Source organism: Arachis stenosperma, chromosome 7 (assembly GCF_014773155.1).
Source record: "Arachis stenosperma cultivar V10309 chromosome 7, arast.V10309.gnm1.PFL2, whole genome shotgun sequence".
NCBI classification, from domain to species: domain Eukaryota; kingdom Viridiplantae; phylum Streptophyta; class Magnoliopsida; order Fabales; family Fabaceae; genus Arachis; species Arachis stenosperma.
The window spans coordinates 62,214,039-62,231,678 of record NC_080383.1 but is presented as its reverse complement, the minus strand read 5'-3'; the positions used below and the strand labels follow the sequence as shown (position 1 = coordinate 62,231,678).

The following is a 17,640-nucleotide window of genomic DNA, read 5'->3' as shown; positions in this document are numbered from 1 at the left end:
TCACTTTCCCTTGGTTGGGTAAGAATGGGTGGTTGCCCCAAGAATTTTCAAAATCCCGGAAGGCTTGTTTGCACCCCGTAGTCCTATTCAAACCTCTCTCCCTTCCTTAATATACCTCTTTGAGGTATCCTTTGCGGGATGATTTAGAGATCCTTCCTCCTGCGAATCCTCCATGAACATGTCTCTCAGGGGTGTGAGGTGGACGTTCAACTCGTTCAACCTCTTTGGTGTGAGACGTTCGACTTGTCCGACCTCTTTGGTGTGAGGTTGACCTTCGACTTGTCCGACCTCTTTGGTGTGAGGTTGACCTTCGACTTGTCCGACCTCTTTGGTGTGAGGTAGACCTTCGACTTGTCCGACCTCTTTGGTGTGAGGTTGACCTTCAACTTGTCCGACCTCTTTGGTGTGAGGTGGACCTTCAACTTGTCCGACCTCTTTGGTGTGAGGTGGACCTTCAACGCGTCCGACCTCTTTGGTGTGAGGTGGACCTTCAACATGTCCGGCCTCTTTGGTGTGAGGTGGACCTCCAACTTGTCCGACCTCTTTGGTGTGAGGTGGACCTTCAACTTGTCCGACCTCTTTAGTGTGAGGTGGACCTCTAACTCGTCCGACCACTTTGGTGTGAGGTGGACCTTCAACTTTGTCCGACCTTTTTGGTGTGAGGTGGATCTTCAACGCGTCCAACCTCTTTGGTGTGAGGTGGACCTTCAACGCGTCCGACCTCTTTTATTTTTGATTGGGCGAGTTGATGGGATCTTCTCAGTGTTGCATATTTCTCGGTAGATATCCACAACAGACACCCGAAGGGGGGTGTAATTGTGGTATTTTCTAGGCTTCTCTCCATGTTGATCTTCTTTTTTCTTGGACTCTTTTATCCTTATCCCGAGAGGAGTAGGAATGTTCGGTTTTTGAGATCTCTCCTTGTCGAGAGTTTTCCTCCATGTTGATGTACTTCTCTGCCCGTTCCTGTACCTCGTTCCGAGATGTTTGGGTGCTTCTTGGATATTGAGTGGCTAAAAGGTCCTTCTCGTAGACCATTGATGAGACCCCTGATAGCTGCTTCTGTTGGCAGACTTTGTATGTCCAGACATGTTTTGTTGAATCTTTCCATGTAGTTGCGAAGGCTCTCTCGATCTCCTTGCTTGATCCCTAATAGGCTTGATGCGTGTTTGGCTTTGTCCTTCTGGATGGAGAAAAACGGATTGCATCTGAGGCCTCCGTGAGATACATCCTGCTTCTGAAATTGCTAAGATGATATCTTGGATTTGATGTGCCGTCGTACGGAGTCATGTTGGGAGCTTTGAAGTCCTTTGGGACCTTTAGCTTTCATGATCTCTTTGGTGAATGTGTCTTGATCTTTGTGGGGGCTATCTTCGTGACTGGATCGAGCCGTCTCGGTTTTGAGATCAGCTTAGAGTTTTAAGAGCTTATCTTTTAACTCTCGGCGTTGCCTAGTTTCCCTTCGGAGGTCCTTCTTGGCTTCCCGTTGATGCTCGTCTTCTTTTTCGAGTTGTTGGAGGCGGTTTTATTGAGCTTGTAGTGCTTCCATGATTTCTGTGTTTGCAGGTTACATATCTCCCCCGTTTTGGGGTGTGCTTTTGGGGGTGGCGTCCGCGTTTTTATGCGGTGTTCTATCCTCTAGATCTGAATCATGGTCGTTGTCATGGTTGTCTGCCATGGTGGTGGGATGACTTCCAGGTTCCCCGGCAACGGTGCCAATGTTCCGAGAGTTACCTGAAACTGGAGGTCGATCTCGGACGAGATCTTCTGTACTGGTTGGTGCTAACGTGTCCGGCTGGTGGGAGACAGCCGGAGCTGTCGTGTCCGACTTGTTGGACTGGCTGCGCTGCTGATCCTTCGTCACCGGAGGGTGGGGGGTACCTGCAAGAGACTCCGATGCTTAAGTTAGCATGGGTATTAAACAGGTATTGAGTAGAATCAGAGTATGAGTTATACTTGGGTGCTCCAGTGTATTTATAATGGTGAGATGTGGCCTCCTGTGGATAAGATAAGTTAGTTATCTTATCTTATCTTTATCTTATCTTTAAGTGAGGTCATCTTATCTTCAAGGGAACCCCCTTTATCTTTCTGGGCTTTAGCTGCCTTTAGATTGGGCTGTGTTCCTTCGTTTTGGGCCTGCTTTGGGCTCCTTTGGCGAGTTTGGCCGAGCTCTTTGAGAAGAGGTCGGGCATTTGGCCGAGCTCCTTGAGAAGAGGTCGGATAGTCTGACCTGAAGAGGTCGGTCGGCTTGTCGCTAAACATCCCGGGTCGGACAGCTTGACCCAGGGTATGAACAGAGCCTCATCCTTTAACATCAATTAAATCTCCACTAGTTGTTTCAATATGGGCTTTTGAGGGTATAGTCTGATGGTTTATTAGTGGCTAAGAGAAGAGGGGTTGAATCTTAGCCCATTTTTCGTTTAGTAACTCTTGCTGTCCTTTAGAACACTTGAGGAGATATTTCTTGTTTTTGTCTCGTGCCCAGTCAAGAGACTTTTTTGTTGTCTCGTGACCAGCCAGGAGATATTTTTTAGAAATGGAGTAGAAGAGAGAGAAAATTACACCAAGATATATCCTGGTTTAGCTGCTAAGTGCAATGCAGCCTACATCCAGTCTCCATCACAACAATGATAGAATTTCACTATAATCATGATTACATACACCAATTTTCCCTAGGAACTACCCTTCCTATCCGGGACAAGTCCAGAATCTAATTCCCACTCCTAAACTTGACTTGGTCACTGCCAAGCTTCCAACTGCTAAGTGCTAACCCAACTTGCAAGGGGATTCCTACAGAATCATGAAACACAACACATATGTACAAAGGACCTCAAAGGACATCTATGGCTTTTTCTTTTAATTTTGCACTCTCTGCCTTTTTTTGCTCTATGTCTTTTTCTTACAAACCTCACTGTTTGTCTTTTTCCATGAGACTCAAGACAGACAAAATTAAACAAAAAAAAACAAAATAAAGAACATTGAAGGAGAAGAACTTCTTTTAGCTTAGGTAGCTATGTGAACAATGTGCTTTCACTCTTTTCCTTGCTTCAAGCCCTAGCTGTTCTCCCTCATTTATAGAGGGGGAAGTCTCCACGGTTGAAACCATTGAACCAAGCTAAATTTCTTCTTCTTCATGCAAAACCGGTTCGGCCAGAGAGAGAGAGGAGAGGAAACTATATGTAAAACCCAACATGCAATTACCTTTGTGTCTTCCCTTGTCACCAAGCTTCATCAATCTGAGCCATCCATCTTGACTTACACTCCAAGAAGGATTCCTAGCCCTTGATGCGTTCTTGATTATGACAGCTTCATTTGCTCCAACTTCTGCATCCTCCATCACGTAACTATTGTAGCTACCTTCTGTGGTGGTTGATTAAAAGCAGAGACAAGCCATACCTCCAAGGATCTTCTTCTTTTGACCGAGATCATTTTCTTTCTTTTTTAGGGTATGGAGAGCTCAAGATTACTTCACCACATCTTGTCTTTTGTGGTAAAAATCTTAGCCACACCACACTTCAGATTTTCTTTTTCTTGGTGCCATCATTACAATGGCTTCTAGCTTGCTTTTAGCTTCCACTTTGTTACCCTGATATCTTGCAAAAGCTTCCATGATTCTCTGTGAAGTGACCGAATACAAGAAGAGAGATGTGAGAGAAGAGAAAAACTTTTAATGGATTTGAATGAAGAAATCAAAATGAATTGGGCTAATAATAATGATTAAACAATCTGGCCCAATAACAAGATACTGCTTCAGCCATAACACTTAAACATTTTTGAATAAGGCTGAATATTTGAATTCATATTGGGCTTGCAATTATTTTCTTTTCTTTTCGGCCCAATAAGCATAACACTTTAGCCACAGCATATAACAATTTTGTAACCAAGCTTGATCCTCCTTAACATATTGGGCTAGCAATTTTTTCGGCCCAATAGCAAAATCTGCATAGCAAAATTATTTAATTAACACATATGAACCAAAATCAAATTAATAATTTTACAATTAATCATATTAATAATGTTTAGTCATCACTAATTTAATTTAGAGTTTTTCAAACTCATTAATCTCCCCATTGATGACAAACATTATTAAAAAATTGAAACAGAAAGAAATCAAATATTAGAGTACTCCCTTTGAGTATTTGGATCCCTTCCCTTTTCAATTGTTACATGGCTCCTCCTTAATATATGCCATTTTACTAAGAGGAGCTTTACCTGTAACCTTTTAAAATCAAGCTTAAGGCAACTATGTATTCAACATATAAAATTTTTGTAATGTTGAATGGCTTGATTTATGAGCAGAGGTGAAGTGATAAACAAAACTAATTTGTTATCATAAAAGGTTTTCTGCTCAATCAAAACAACAAAAATAAAGCATGCTTGAGTACCCTCAGAGTACTTTTCAATATATAATCAAGACTCAACATACTTTAAATCAATCAAACTAATTCTTGTAAAAACAGTTTCTTGCCAAAAGGATTTGCCAAACAATAATTTATAATTTATAAAGCTGTTTCTAAGATAGGTCATGATCCAAACTTCATAAAATTGGTAGGTTATTAAATCAAAAATATCAGAGCTTAATTAAACTTATCACAGCCAAGAACAGATTATGATAAAACACAAACCTACAAAATCAGATCATGATAAAAACATAAACTAGAGCAACACAATCAAAGTAACACATGTACAGGGGTAATCATGAATCAACTTGATTCAGCCCCCTGTTTCTAGCAACTTTTCAATTTTTTAGCTTTCCTCCCCCTTTTGTCATCAAAGGAGAACCTGCAAAAAAAAGACAATGGAGCACACACAAATATAACCAGAACCAAATTATCCAAAAGTTTAACAAAATAACAGAGGTCTAAAGTATCCAAACAGCCTAAAAAGTATCAAAATAAATCAAACAAAGACAGAATGCAACAAGAGACAAATAAGTCAATCATCAGAAAGATTGTATTCAGATCCAGATTCCTCATCCTTTTCAGCAGCCCCCATCTCTTCTTCGAAATTCTACAGCATAAGACCCACCCTTTCTTGGCACTTCATCCAAGCTTTTTCATTTTTGTATGCTTTCTTGCGGGCAGTCTTGTAAGATTGCACCATCATTTTGAACATGTTAGAGAACTCAGTGAGAACTTCCCTGATTGATTCTGCCACCTTGGATGGCTTGGCTGGGCCGCTCTCAAGATCACTGTCAGAGGGCATTGACCGTTTCCCTTTGGTGCCTTTCATAGTACCTGAAACTCCTCCTCCATTAATAAACGAAACTTTATTCTCTACCTCTTCATTAGTTAAATCAACATTGAAGTGTTCAAAGATGAAGGTGAGAAAAATGCCATAGGGAAGGTTTGCCTTTTTGGTACTTCTAACATATTCCCACATATGCTTTACCATGAGATATGCAAAGGAAATAGGAGATGAAGTAATAATAGCAAAAAGCACAAGGGTATTAGAAACGGTTACTCTATTGTGTGAGTCACTCTGTGGAGTCAGAATGTGAGTGATAATTCTGTGCAGCAATGCTCTTTCTGGACTGAGAGCTTTGTGAGTCAAAACAGTGCCATCCAAAGCAGAAAAATTCTTGCATGTTTGATTCAAAGCAATCTGGAGCATGATCCCCACTTGCGAGTCCCATTTCTCTGTCATATAAGCTGTTGACCCCTCATCAACATAACCCAAGGTAGTGCTTATTATTTCTCTGCTCTGAGTCATGTAAACCTTCTTCACATAGGAATGGATTGTACCATCAATTAGCCTTATGTTTTGGTGCACGAAATTGTGATCAATACTTTTCTAAACATAAACAATCCCTAGTAATGGCTCCAAGGACTTGGTGCTCAATACCATGGCATAAACACAACTTCGCACAACTAACCAGCAATTGCACTGGGTCGTCCAAGTAATAAACCTTACGCGAGTAAGGGTCGATCCCACGGAGATTGGTGGTATGAAGCAAGCTATGGTCATCTTGTAAATCTCAGTCAGACAGACTCAAATGGGTATAGTGATAAACAAATAAAGCATAAAGATAAAGATAGAGATACTTATGTATATCATTGGCGTAAGAGCTTCAGACAAGCGTATGAAGATGCCTTCCCTTCCGTCTCTCTGCTTTCCTACTGCCTTCATCCAATCCTTCTTACTCCTTTCCATGGCAAGCTCGTGTAGGGTTTCACCGTTGTCAATGGCTACCTCCCATCCTCTCAGTGAAAATACGTCCCTGATGCTCTGTCACAGCATAGGCTAATCATCTGTCGGTTCTCGTTCAGGCCGGAATAGAATCCATTGATTCTTTTGCGTCTGTCACTAACGCCCTAGCCTGCTAGGAGTTTGAAGCACGTCACAGTCATTCAATCATTGAATCCTACTCAGAATACCACAGACAAGGTTAGACCTTCCGGATTCTCTTGAATGCCGCCATCAGTTCTTGCCTATACCACGAAGACTCTGATCTCACGGAATGGCTGGCTCGTTTGTCAGGCGAGCACTCGGTTGTCAGGCGATCAACCATGCATCGTGTATCAGTAATCCAAGAGATATTCACTAGAGCTTTAATTGCTTGTAGAACAAGAATGGTTGTCAGTCACCTTGTTCATGAGTGAGAATGATGATGAGTGTCACGGATCATCACATTCATCAAGTTGAAGAACAAGTGATATCTTGGACAAAGAACAAGCGGAATTGAATAGAAGAACAATAGTAATTGCATTAATACTCGAGGTACAGCAGAGCTCCACACCTTAATCTATGGTGTGTAGAAACTCCACCGTTGAAAATACATAAGAACAAGGTCTAGGCATGGCCGTGAGGCCAGCCTCCCAATGAGGGTTCAATCATCAAAACATGATCAAAAGATGAAAATACAATAGTAAAAGGTCCTACTTATAGAAAAACTAGTAGCCTAAGGTGTACAAAGATGAGTATATGACATAAAAAACTACTTCCGGGCCCACTTGGTGTGTGCTTGGGCTGAGCAATGAAGCATTTTCGTGTAGAGACTCTCCTTGGAGTTAAACGCCAGCTTTAGTGCCAGTTTGGGCGTTTAACTCCCAATTAGGTGCCAGTTCCGGCGTTTAACGCTGGAATTTCTGTAGGTGACTTTGAACGCCGGTTTGGGCCATCAAATCTTGGGCAAAGTATGGACTATCATATATTTCTGGAAAGCCCAAGATGTCTACTTTCCAATGCCGTTGAGAGCGCGCCAATTGGGCTTCTGTAGCTCCAGAAAATCCACTTCGAGTGCAGGGAGGTCAGAATCCAACAGCATCTGCAGTCCTTTTGAGTCTCTGGATCAGATTTTTGCTCAGATCCCTCAATTTCAGCCAGAAAATACCTGAAATCACAGAAAAACACACAAACTCATAGTAAAGTCCAGAAAAGTGAATTTTAACTAAAAACTAATAAAAATATACTAAAAACTAACTAGATCATACTAAAAACATACTAAAAACAATGCCAAAAAGCGTACAAATTATCCGCTCATCACAACACCAAACTTAAATTGTTGCTTGTCCCCAAGCAACTGAAAATCAAATAAGATAAAAAGAAGAGAATATGCAATGAGCTCCAAAAACATCTATGAAGATCAGTATTAATTAGATGAGCGGGGCTTTTAGCTTTTTGCCTCTGAATAGTTTGGGCATCTCACTCTATCCTTTGGAATTCAGAATGATTGGCTTCTTTAGGAACTCAGAATCCAGATAGTGTTATTGATTCTCCTAGTTAAGTATGATGATTCTTGAACACAGCTACTTTATGAGTCTTGGCTGTGGCCCAAAGCACTCTGTCTTCCAGTATTACCACCGGATACATACATGCCACAGACACATAATTGGGTGAACCTTTTTCAGATTGTGACTCAACTTTGCTAAAGTCCCCAATTAGAGGTGTCCAGGGTTCTTAAGCACACTCTTTTTGCCTTGGATCACAACTTTATTCTTTCTTTTTCTTTCTCTTTTTTTTTTCTTTTTCTTTCTTTTTTTTCGGTTTTTTTTCGCCTCTTCACTCTCTTTTTTTTTTGTATTCACTGCTTTTTCTTGCTTCAAGAATCATTTTTATGATTTTCAGATCCTCAGTAACATGTCTCCTTTCTCATCATTCTTTCAAGAGCCAACATTCATGAACCACAAATTCAAAAGACATATGCACTGTTTAAGCATACATTCAGAAGACAAAAGTAATGCCACCACATCAAAATAATTAAACTGTTATAAAATTTAAAATTCATGCAATTCTTTTCCTTTTTCAATTAAGAACGATTTATTTAAGAAAGGTGATGGATTCATAGGACATTCATAACTTTAAGGCATAGACACTAAGACACTAATGATCATAAGACACAAACATGGATAAACATAAAGCATAAAATTCGAAAAACAGAAGAATAAAGAACAAGGAAATCAAGGAACGGGTCCACCTTAGTGATGGCGGCTCTTCCTTCCTCTTGAAGGTCCTATGGAGTGCTTGAGCTCCTCAATGTCTCTTCCTTGTCTTTGTTGCTCCTCTCTCATGATTCTTTGATCTTCTCTAATTTCATGGAGGAGAATGGAGTGTTCTTGATGCTCCACCCTTAGTTGTCCCATGTTGGAACTCAACTCTCCTAGGGAGGTGTTTAGTTGCTCCCAGTAGTCTTGTGGAGGAAAGTGCATCCCTTGAGGCATCTCAGGGATCTCATGATGAGAGGGGTCTCTTGTGTGCTCCATCTTTTTCTTGGTAATGGGCTTATCCTCATCAATGGTGATGTCTCCCTCTATGTCAACTCCAACTGAATAACAGAGGTGACAAATGAGGTGGGGAAAGGCTAACCTTGCTAAGGTAGAAGACTTATCCGCCACCTTGTAGAGTTCTTGGGCTATAACCTCATGAACTTCCACTTCTTCTCCAATCATGATGCTATGGATCATGATGGCCCGGTCTAGAGTAACTTCGGACCGGTTGCTAGTGGGAATGATTGAGCGTTGGATAAACTCCAACCATCCTCTAGCCACGGGTTTGAGGTCATGCCTTCTCAATTGAACCGGCTTGCCTCTTGAATCTCTCTTCCATTGTGCGCCCTCTTCACATATAACTATGAGGACTTGGTCCAACCTTTGATCAAAGTTGACCCTTCTTGTGTAAGGATGTTCATCTCCTTGCATCATGGGCAAGTTGAATGCTACCCTCACACTTTCCGGACTGAAATCCAAGTAATTCCCCCGAACCATAGTAAGATAATTCTTTGGATCCGGGTTCATACTTTGGTCATGGTTCTTTGTGATCCATGCATTGGCATAGAACTCTTGAACCATCAAGATTCCAACTTGTTGAATGGGGTTGGTAAGTACTTCCCAACCTCTTCTTCGGATCTCATGGCGGATCTCCGGATATTCACCCTTTTTGAGTGAAAAGGGGACCTCGGGGATCACCTTCTTCAAGGCCACAACTTCATAGAAGTGGTCTTGATGCACCCTTGAGATGAATCTATCCATCTCCCATGACTCGGATGTGGAAGCTTTTGCCTTCCCTTTCCTCTTTCTAGAGGTTTCTCCGGCCTTGGATGCCATAATGGTTATGGAAAAACGAAAAAGCAACGCTTTTACCACACCAAACTTAAAATGGTTGCTCGTCCTCGAGCAAAAGAAGAAAGAAGAGAGTAGAAGAAGAAGAAATGAGGAAGAGGGAGATGGTGGTGTATTCGGCCAAAGAGGGGGAGAAGTGTTGTTTAGGTTGTGTGAAAATGAAGGGGTGAAGAAGGGTTTATATAGGAGAGAGGGGAGATGAGGTTCGGCCATAATGGGTGGGTTTGGGAGGGAAAGTGGTTTGAATTTGAAGGGTGAGGTTGGTGGGGTTTTATCAAGGATGGATGTGAGTGGTGAAGAGAAAGATGGGATTTGATAGGTGAAGGGTTTTTGGGGAAGAGGTGTTGAGGTGATTGGTGAATGGGGGAGGAAGAGAGAGAGTGGTGGTGGGGTCCTGTGGGGTCCACAGATCCTGTGGTGTCAAGGAAAAGTCATCCCTGCACCAAATGGCATTAAAAATCACGTTTTGAGCCATTTCTGGCGTTAAACGCCGGGCTGGTGCCCATTCCTAGCGTTTAACGCCAGGTTCTAGCCCTTTTCTGGCGTTTAACGCCAGTCTGGTGCCCCTTTCTGGCGTTAAACGCCCAGAATGGTGCCAGACTGGGCGTTAAACGCCCAACTGCTACCCTCACTGGCGTTTAAACGCCAGTGAGTTCTTCCTCCAGGGTGTGCTGTTTTTCTTCCTGTTTTTCATTCTGTTTTTGCTTTTTCAATTAATTTTGTGACTTCTCATGATCATCAACCTACAAAATAACAAAAAATAACAAAGGAAAATATATAAAATATAACATTGGGTTGCCTCCCAACAAGCGCTTCTTTAATGTCAGTAGCTTGACAGAGGGCTCTCATGGAGCCTCACAGGTATTCAGAGCAATGTTGGAACCTTCCAACACCAAACTTAGAGTTTGAATGTGGGGGTTCAACACCAAACTTAGAGTTTGGTTGTGGCCTCTCAACACCAAACTTAGAGTTTGACTGTGGGGGCTCTGTTTGTCTCTGATTTGAGAGAAGCTCTTCATGCTTCCTCTCCATGGTGACAGAGGGATATCCTTGAGCCTTAAACACAAAGGATTCTTCATTCACTTGAATGATCATTTCACCTCTATCAACATCAATCACAGCTTTTGCTGTGGCTAGGAAAGGTCTGCCAAGGATGATGGTTTCATCCATGCATTTCCCAGTCTCTAGGACTATGAAATCAGTAGGGATGTAATGGTCCTCAATCTTAACCAAAACATTCTCTACAAGTCCATAAGCTTGTTTTCTTGAGTTGTCTGCCATCTCTAGTGAGATTTTTGCAGCTTGTACCTCAAAGATCCCTAGCTTCTCTATTACAGAGAGAGGCATGAGGTTTACACTTGACCCTAAGTCACACAGAGCCTTCTTGAAGGTCATGGTGCCTATGGTACAAGGTATGGAAAACTTCCCAGGGTCTTGTCTCTTTTGAGGCAATTTCTGCCTAGACAAGTCATCCAGTTCTTTGGTGAGCAAAGGAGGTTCATCCTCCCAAGTCTCATTTCCGAATAACTTGTCATTTAGCTTCATGATTGCTCCAAGGTATTTAGCAACTTGCTCTTCAGTGACATACTCATCCTCTTTAGAGGAAGAATACTCATCAGAGCTCATGAAAGGCAGAAGTAAGTCTAATGGAATCTCTATGGTCTCATTTTGAGCCTCAGATTCCCATGGTTCCTCATTGGGGAACTCAGTGGAGGTTAGTGCACGCCCATTGAGGCCTTCCTCAGTGGCGTCCACTTCCTCTCTTTCCTCTCCAAATTCGGCCATGTTTATGGCTTTGCACTCTCCTTTTGGATTTTCTTCTGTATTGTTTGGGAGAGTACTTGGAGGGAGTTCAGTAACTTTCTTGCTCAGCTGTCCCACTTGTGCCTCCAAATTTCTAATGGAGGACCTTGTTTCATTCATGAAACTTTGAGTGGTTTTGATTAGATCAGAGACCATGGTTGCTAAGTCAGAGGGGTTCTGCTTAGAATTCTCTGTCTGTTGCTGAGAAGATGATGGAAAGGGTTTGCTATTGTTAAACCTGTTTCTTCCACCATTATTATTGAAACCTTGTTGAGGTCTCTCTTGATTCTTCCATGAGAGATTCGGGTGATTTCTCCATGAAGAGTTATAAGTGTTTCCATAGGGTTCTCCTAGGTAATTCACCGCTTCCATTGAAGGGTTCTCAGGATCATAAGCTTCTTCCTCAGATGAAGCTTCCTTAGCACTGCCAGGTGTATTTTGCATTCCAGACAGACTTTGAGAAATCAAATTGACTTGTTGAGTCAATATTTTATTCTGAGCCTAAAATGGCGTTCAGAGTGTCAATCTCAAGAACTCCTTTCTTCTGACTAGTCCCATTGTTCACAGGATTCCTTTCAGAAGTGTACATGAATTGGTTATTTGCAACCATTTCAATTAGCTCTTGAGCCTCTGTAGGCGTCTTCTTCAGATGAAGAGATCCTCCAGCAGAGCTATCCAAAGACATCTTGGACAGTTCCGAGAGACCATCATAGAAAATACCTATGATGTTCCATTCAGAAAGCATGTCAGAAGGACACTTTCTGATTAATTGTTTGTATCTTTCCCAAGCTTCATAGAGGGATTCTCCATCCTTCTGTCTGAAGGTTTGGACTTCCACTCTAAGCTTACTCCATCTTTGTGGTGGAAAGAACTTTGCCAAGAAGGCATTGACTAGCTTTTCCCAAGAGTCCAGGCTTTCTTTAGGTTGAGAGTCCAACCATATTCTAGCTCTGTCTCTTACAGCAAAAGGGAATAGCATCAGTCTATAGACCTCAGGGTCTACCCCATTAGTCTTGACTGTGTCACAGATTTACAAGAATTCAGCTAGGAACTGATGAGGATCTTCCATTGGAAGTCCATGGAACTTGCAATTCTGTTGCATTAGAGAAACTAATTGAGGTTTAAGCTCAAAGTTGTTTGCTCCAATGGCAGGGATAGAGATGCTTCTCCCATAGAAGTCGGGAGTAGGTGCAGTAAAGTCACCCAGCACCTTCCTTGCATTGTTGGCATTGTTGTTGTTTTCGGCTGCCATGTGTTCTTCTTCCTTGAAGAATTCGGTCAGGTCCTCTAAAGAGAGTTGTGTTTTGGCTTCTCTTAGCTTTCTCTTCAAGGTCCTTTCAGGTTCAGGGTCAGCTTCAACAAGAATGCCTTTGTCTCTGCTTCTGCTCATATGAAAGAGAAGAGAAAAAGAAAATGTGGAATCCTCTATGTCACAGTATAGAGATTCCTTGAAGTGTCAGAGGAAAAGAAAAATAGAAGAAGGAGGTAGAAGAATTCGAACTTGATTAGACAGAGTTCGAATTGTGCATTAAGAAGGAGTAGTACTCCATAAATAGAAGGATGTGAGAGAGAGGGAAGAGGATTTTCGAAAATTAATTAAAGGAATTTTGAAAACATTTTGAAAAACATTAATTGATTTTCGAAAATAAGAGTGGAAAAAAGAATCAAGTGATTTCTGAGAAAGGATTTGAAATTAGAAGTCAAAAAGATTTGATTGAAAACTATTTTGAAAAAGATGAGGTTAAGAAGATATGATTAGTTTTAAAGAGATGTGATTGAGAAAATATGATTTGAGAACAATCTTAAAAGATGTGTTTTGAAAACAATTTTAAAAGATTTGATTTTGAAAATTAGTGACTTGCCTAACAAGAAAAGATATGATTCAAACATTAAACCTTTCTCAACAGAAAAGGCAACAAATTTGAGATGTTCAATCAAATCATTAATTGTTAGTAAGTATCTTTGAAAAAGGAAAGAAATTGATTTTGAAAACATTTGATTGAAAAGATATGATTTGAAAAAGATTTGATTTTGAAAAACTTTGAAAACTTGAAAAAAATTGATTTTGAAAACAAAATCTTCCCCCTAGCACCATCCTGGCGTTAAACGCCCAGAATGGTATACATTCTGGCGTTTAACGCCCAAAATGCTACCTCTTTGGGCGTTAAACGCCCAACCAGGTACCCTGGCTGGCGTTTAAACGCCAGTCTGTCTTCTTCACTGGGCATTTTTGAATGCTCAGCTTTTTCTGTGTAATTACTCTGCAGTATGTTCTGAATCTTCAATTCTTGGTATCATTGACTTGAAAAGACACAAATTAAAAATATTTTTGGATTTTTAATAATCAAAATGCAAAAAGAATGAATTAACAATGCATGCAAGACACCAAACTTAGCAGTTTGTATACTACTGACACTATATGAAACACAAAGATGCTCAAGTCAATAGGATTCAAAGATCAAAACAAAGAAATACATGCATGGATTCGAAAAATATAACAAAAACATGCATTTGACACCAAACTTAAGATGAGACTCTAGACTCAAACAAGAAATATTTTTGGATTTTATGATTTTATAATTTTTTTTTTTGTGTTTTTTCGAAAATTAAGTGGAAAAAGATATCAAAATTCTTAATGAGAATTCCAGGAATCAGTGCAATGCTAGTCTAAGACTCCGGTCCAGGAATTAGACATGGCTTCACAGCCAGCCAAGCTTTCAAAGAAAGCTTCGGTCCAAAACACTAGACATGGCCAAAGGCCAGCCAAGCCTTAGCAGATCATTGCTCCAATAGCAGGATTGATAGAGATCAACAAGCTATTGTGATGATCAGTTGAAACCCCGGTCCAATAAGATTAGACATGGCTTCTCAGCCAGCCAGATTTCAACAAATCATCATGAAACTCTAGAATTCACCTTCAAGAATTTTGAAAAAAAATAAATAAATGCCTAATCTAAGCAACAAGATGAACCGTCAGTTGTCCATACACAAGAACAATCCCCGGCAACGGCGCCAAAAACTTGGTGCACGAAATTGTGATCAATACTTTTCTAAACATAAACAATCCCTAGTAATGGCTCCAAGGACTTGGTGCTCAATACCATGGCATAAACACAACTTTGCACAACTAACCAGCAAGTGCACTGGGTCGTCCAAGTAATAAACCTTACACGAGTAAGGGTCGATCCCACGGAGATTGGTGGTATGAAGCAAGCTATGGTCATCTTGTAAATCTCAGTCAGACAGACTCAAATGGGTATAGTGATAAACGAATAAAGCATAAAGATAAAGATAGAGATACTTATGTATATCATTGGCGTAAGAGCTTCAGACAAGCGTATGAAGATGCCTTCCCTTCCGTCTCTCTGCTTTCCTACTGCCTTCATCCAATCCTTCTTACTCCTTTCCATGGCAAGCTCGTGTAGGGTTTCACCGTTGTCAATGGCTACCTCCCATCCTCTCAGTGAAAATACGTCCCTGATGCTCTGTCACAGCATAGGCTAATCATCTGTCGGTTCTCGTTCAGGCCGGAATAGAATCCATTGATTCTTTTGCGTCTGTCACTAACGCCCTAGCCTGCTAGGAGTTTGAAGCACGTCACAGTCATTCAATCATTGAATCCTACTCAGAATACCACAGACAAGGTTAGACCTTCCGGATTCTCTTGAATGCCGCCATCAGTTCTTGCCTATACCACGAAGACTCTGATCTCACGGAATGGCTGGCTCGTTTGTCAGGAGAGCACTCGGTTGTCAGGCGATCAACCATGCATCGTGTATCAGTAATCCAAGAGATATTCACTAGAGCTTTAATTGCTTGTAGAACAAGAATGGTTGTCAGTCACCTTGTTCATGAGTGAGAATGATGATGAGTGTCACGGATCATCACATTCATCAAGTTGAAGAACAAGTGATATCTTGGACAAAGAACAAGCGGAATTGAATAGAAAAACAATAGTAATTGCATTAATACTCGAGGTACAGTAGAGCTCCACACCTTAATCTATGGTGTGTAGAAACTCCACCATTGAAAATACATAAGAACAAGGTCTAGGCATGGCCGTGAGGCCAGCCTCCCAATGAGGGTTCAATCATCAAAACATGATCAAAAGATGAAAATACAATAGTAAAAGGTCCTACTTATAGAAAAACTAGTAGCCTAAGGTGTACAAAGATGAGTAAATGACATAAAAATCCACTTCCGGGCCCACTTGGTGTGTGCTTGGGCTGAGCAATGAAGCATTTTCGTGTAGAGACTCTCCTTGGAGTTAAACGCCAGCTTTAGTGCCAGTTTGGGCGTTTAACTCCCAATTAGGTGCCAGTTCCGGCGTTTAACGCTGGAATTTCTGTAGGTGACTTTGAACGCCGGTTTGGGCCATCAAATCTTGGGCAAAGTATGGACTATCATATATTGCTGGAAAGCCCAGGATGTCTACTTTCCAACGCCGTTGAGAGCGCGCCAATTGGGCTTCGGTAGCTCCAGAAAATCCACTTTGAGTGCAGGGAGGTCAGAATCCAACAGCATCTGCAGTCCTTTTCAGTCTCTGGATCAGATTTTTGCTCAGGTCCCTCAATTTCAGCCAGAAAATACCTGAAATCACAGAAAAACACACAAACTCATAGTAAAGTCCAGAAAAGTGAATTTTAACTAAAAACTAATAAAAATATACTAAAAACTAACTAGATCATACTAAAAACATACTAAAAACAATGCCAAAAACCGTACAAATTATCCGCTCATCATGTTTGCATAAAACTCTCGAACCAAGGCTGGGTATACACGTTTCTGAATATTGTAATAGGGGAGTCCACTTCATATTCTCAAAAAGGGTGATAAAGTTGGTTCCTTTAGCAGCAAGTGAATCCAGGTTCACTAGGTATGAAGCATATAGCTGATGTTTCTTCAACACGTCTTTGTAAAACTCATAAGACGCACAAGAATTAAACCTGCCTGGATCAAAATGAGAATGACTTTTGTTGTACTTATTCTTGAAATCCAGGATTTCATATTGGATGGTTCCTTTGTGTTACGTAATACGTAATCCTTTGTCTTTTGAGAGCTACGGGAAGGAGAGTGGGGAATGAAAGATTGTGACAACTCTTCTTCTTCAACCATTAGTTTCTTCTTCTTCCGAGATAATGTTCTCTGGGCTATGACCTTTCTACGCATGGTTTCGGTAGTTTGAGGAGAAGGAGATGAAGAAGATGTGGAGTGAATGTGAATATGGGTATGGGTTTGAGAGGTGGAAGAGAATGGAGATTTTTTGGTGAGAGGGATTCGATTACTTTTTCTTGGAGTAATTTCTTTTTCATAATATGAAAAAAATGAATGGAGAAGGAAGATGAAAAGGGCTGAAGTGAGTGGTGAGTGGAGGGAGGTTAAGGAAGCATTTAATGCTGAGTGGAAAGAGAATGGAGGGAGTTAATACCCATTAATGAGCGCGGTTATTAACCAATGAAGGATTTAAAATTAAAAACTGAAAGTTTAACTCCTAGAATTAAGGGATGAGGGAAGGATAAAGATTTGATTTGACAACTTTCCAAAAGTATGATTAAGACAAACTCAAAAACGGGTCAGAGTAAGGTCAAAAGGAATTTGGTGGGGCCCAAGGGAATTTATTTCAGCGCAGTCTCCCCCTGTATTATGGTCCGTTCAACACAACCTGAAATTTGTCTCCTACATTCCTACGAGACAAAACCAAACAGAATCAAAACAGTTCACAAATTTTCAACAGAACTTAATTCTATCATTCCCAAACTATTTCTCAAAGTGCAGAATCTGTCTTCACATAAGGGCCTAGTGAAAATATCCGCAAATTGATCTTCGGATTTCACAAATTGAATATCAATAGTTCCCTTTTGCACATGCTCTCTAATAAAATGATATTTAATTTCAATGTGCTTAGTTCTTGAGTGCAAAACATGATGTTTTAAAATATTGATAGCAGTCATATTGTCACAAAACAAGGGTATACAATTGATTTTTAATTTGTAATCCTCCAATTGAGTTTTCAACCAAATTAATTGTGAACAACAAGCGGAGACAGAAATATATTTAGCTTCAGCTGTGGATAGAGCTACTGTGGCTTGTTTCTTGCTTGACCACATGTTGAGTGAGCTTCCAAGGAAGCAACACATGCCCGATGTGCTTCTTCTATCCACCCTATCTCCCGCATAATCTGCATCACAATACCCTACTGCACAAAAATCATCAGATTTTGAATACCATAAGCCATAATCACTAGTTCCCTTAATGTATCTAATGATGCATTTAACGGCTG

The 17,640-nt window shown here is 40.8% G+C and overlaps 1 non-coding gene across 1 annotated transcript; it reads left to right on the top strand.

The window, feature by feature from the left end:
- The first annotated feature begins 12,099 nt into the window (after positions 1-12,099).
- LOC130943140 (small nucleolar RNA R71) lies at positions 12,100-12,207 on the top strand. The gene has a single exon (XR_009071672.1). It is a non-coding gene; the product is annotated as a small nucleolar RNA R71 (small nucleolar RNA).
- Positions 12,208-17,640: the final 5,433 nt, after the last annotated feature.